Source organism: Mastomys coucha, unplaced genomic scaffold (assembly GCF_008632895.1).
Source record: "Mastomys coucha isolate ucsf_1 unplaced genomic scaffold, UCSF_Mcou_1 pScaffold6, whole genome shotgun sequence".
In the NCBI taxonomy this organism is placed as follows: Eukaryota; Metazoa; Chordata; class Mammalia; order Rodentia; family Muridae; genus Mastomys; species Mastomys coucha.
The window spans coordinates 37,921,343-37,924,684 of record NW_022196912.1 but is presented as its reverse complement, the minus strand read 5'-3'; the positions used below and the strand labels follow the sequence as shown (position 1 = coordinate 37,924,684).

Here is a 3,342-nt window from a genome sequence, read left to right as displayed (position 1 = left end):
AATGTGCATAGTCATGTTCATTTAACTATTGCCTCAATCTCAGGGCATGCTCTTTGTGTTGCATTTGCCCAGCTGTGCCCAGAGTATCCATGAGACACAGGAAGTGGGGAGAATTTGCCTCACAGCTTCAGAAGGTTGAACCCATAGTCCCAGCCCTTGTGAGTATTTAGCAGAAGAGTGACTTGATCTTCTGGCAGACAGGAGGGGAGAGAAAGGCAAGAAGGGGCCAATCAGGAACAATACATCCTTCCTCCAATCATGCCATACCTCATAAGGTTCTTCAGACCGAAGCAGTGCCATACATAAGCTGAGGGCTAAGCTCCACAACACATAAGCCTTCTGGGGAGAATAGGTCAGAACCAAACCAGAGCACATGTCTAGTGTGTGGTACTCAGCATATTTTATAAATCTTGAGACTTGTGGAGCTGCTTCTGGACTATTCACCGAGGCATTCCTCTATGTTTTTCATCTCACGCCTATGATGCTCTAAAGATACCATTGCTTCTTTGGCCAGCAAGGCAAGGAGGTTAGGGCTAGAATCGAATGAATGCTACAAAGTCACAAATAAAGAAGGAAATGGGGAAGTAGTCGGACAATGAATGTTTTAATGTTGAGTTTTGTGCTTATTAATCCAATGGATCAAGATAGAATCCTCATGTCATGGTCTCTAAATTCTTTGTGGCATTTTATACAATGTCTAACTCATAAGGGAGCAAATAAATGCTTAGTGAATAAAAAAAAAAAAACGATGAAGAATGAAGGGAGGGCATACACAATGGAGGGACAGAAGCAAGCAATAGCTTGAATATTACAGAGATGACATGGCCAGGGCGAAGGGAAGTCTGCAGTTATATGGTATTTTTGAGAAAAAAAAAATGAGTTTCCTTTTCCATGCTTCCAGGACATGGGTTTTAATTTGTGGGAGTCATATGCTGCAGATGTTGCCATTCCTACTCTGGTCAGATCACCATGACAAAGGCACTGCCTGCTCTATAAATAGACTGTTAGATTGATTTCACATCCTGCTCTGGTTCTCCAACTGCTTGCCTGGTGCGACACCAAGATCGATGAGTGATTCCATCCAGCGGGTGCACAGACGCTCCGCGCTCTCTTCTGGAAGATGACAATCAGGCTCATTAAATTCAGCACAAAGCAGCTTCAAAGACTTTTGTCCTATCGGAGAAATTGAACCAGAGCCCATTACCAAGGCATCAAAGGGAATGGATTTAGCCAGCCTTAGGCCCACACCTATTGTTAGAAAGACAATTTGGTATTTTCCTTTGCCTGCTGGGATCAGTGCTCCCTGTGAGTTCAGCAGCCAGAGCTATTGTTAGGGAAAGTCAAGTATGGGAAATCTTTTTGCTACAGGCTTACAGGTTTCCATATTCTGGGTCCAGTTCTGTATCTGAAACTCCCTACCCCCTCCTTTTCCTCCTTCTGACTTCTCCCATGTACAGTTCCCTGCTCCCTCTTGAAGTTATGGCTGTTTTTTCTTTAGCTGTTATTGTTCCATATCTATGTTCCTAAATATGTAAATACAAACTGCTTGTATGTATATGTTTCATGGCTGACGCTTGGATAATGGCCAAACAGCTGGTATGCTCTTCCCTATTTCTCATGTTCTCAGTCTATGGGAGGAGGTTCCATGAATTACCTCCACTTCTATGTTAATATGTCTACTCCATTTCTGAATCCATTTTTTTTTCACTTTAAATACTCACCATCACTGAATTCTTGACCATGGACAAGTCACTGGGTGATCCTGAGGCTCACCTTTTCTGAGGAAGCAATACACAGACTGGGGAAAAATCTTCACTAAGCCCACATCTGACAGAGGGCTAATATCTAAAATATATAAAGAACTCAAGAAGCTAACCACCAAAAACCCAGACAACCCACTCAAAAAATGGGGTATAGAACTAAACCAAGAATTCACAACAGGAATCTCAAATAGCTGACATCTAAAAGAATGTTCAAAGTCCTCAGTGATCAGAGAAATGCAAATCAAAATAACCCTGAGAGTCCACCTTACACCAATCAGAATGGCTAAGATCAAAACCTCAGGTGGCAGCACATGTTGGTGAGGATGTGGAGAAAGAGGAACACTCTCCTCTATTGCTGGTGGGATTGCAAACTGGTACAATCACTCTGTAAATCAACCTGGAGGTTCATCAGAAAATTGGAAATAGATCTACCTGAAGACCCAGCAATATCACTCTTGGGAATATACCCAAAAGATGCCCCACCATGCCATAGGGGCACATGTTCCACTATGTTCATAGGGGCTTTATTTGTGATCACCAGAAGCTGGAAACAACCCAGATGTCCCACGATAGAAGAATGAATACAGAAAATGTTGTTCATTTACACAATGGAATACTACTCAGCTATTAGGAGTGAGAACATCCTGAGTTTTACAGGCAAATGGATGGAACTAGAAAATATCATCCTGAGTGAGGTCACTCAGACCCAAAAGGACATGCATGATATGTACTCACTAATAAATGGATATTAACCAAAAAAAGTACAGAATTCCCAAAATACAGTCCACAGAACTCAAAAAAGTCAACAAGCTGAAGAGCCCAAGTGAGGATGCCTCAGTCTCATTTGGGTGGAAGAAGAAAGCAATCACAAATGAGGAGGGAGGGACCTGAGAGGGAAAGTGGATGGTGGGGCAGTAGGGGGGAGAGGAACCTGATCTGGTATTGGGTGAAGGAAAAGGACTGAAGCCCTGAGGGCCAGCAGAAAGAATGGAAACAGGCAACCTCTGGAAATAGGAGGATGGGGGGACCCTCCAGAATGCACCAGAGACCTGGGAGGTAAGACACTCTCAGGAATCAAAAAGAGAGATCTTAGATGAGATACCCTACAGTGGGGAGAGAGAACTTGTAGAGCCCACCTGCAGCAGAAAGTCAGGATATCAGTGAGGAATGGGTTGCCATCCCACAGTCACATCTCTGACTCATAATTGTTACTGTCTGAAAGAACTGCAGAGATGGAGAATGGAGAGGAGCCTGAGAAAAAGATAGTCCATTGACAGGCCCAAAGTGGGATCCAGCTCAAGGGGAGGCCCCAAGGCCTGATACTATTACTGAGGCTATTGTGTGCTCATAAAAAGGGACCTGGCATGACCACACTCTGAAAGACCCAACAAGCAGCTACAAGAGCCAGATGCAGATATTTGATTGAGTAATCAATGCACAGAAGCTGTTGACCCCTGTGTTTGAATTAGGGAAAGGCTGGAAGAAGCTAAGGAGGAAGGCAACCCTATAAGAGGACCGGCAGTCTCAATTAACCTGGACCAAGGATGCAGCATACACCAGCTGATATGAGGCCCCCAAC

At 43.9% G+C, this 3,342-nt stretch overlaps 1 long non-coding RNA gene across 1 annotated transcript; it reads right to left on the bottom strand.

Moving 5' to 3' along the window:
- Window positions 1–577: 577 nt before the first annotated feature.
- Window positions 578–3,028, bottom strand: LOC116079883. The gene is made up of 3 exons (XR_004114187.1): window positions 2,900–3,028; window positions 1,722–1,778; window positions 578–1,173 (listed from the first exon to the last, which is right to left on the bottom strand). It is a non-coding gene; the product is annotated as an uncharacterized LOC116079883 (long non-coding RNA).
- Window positions 3,029–3,342: the final 314 nt, after the last annotated feature.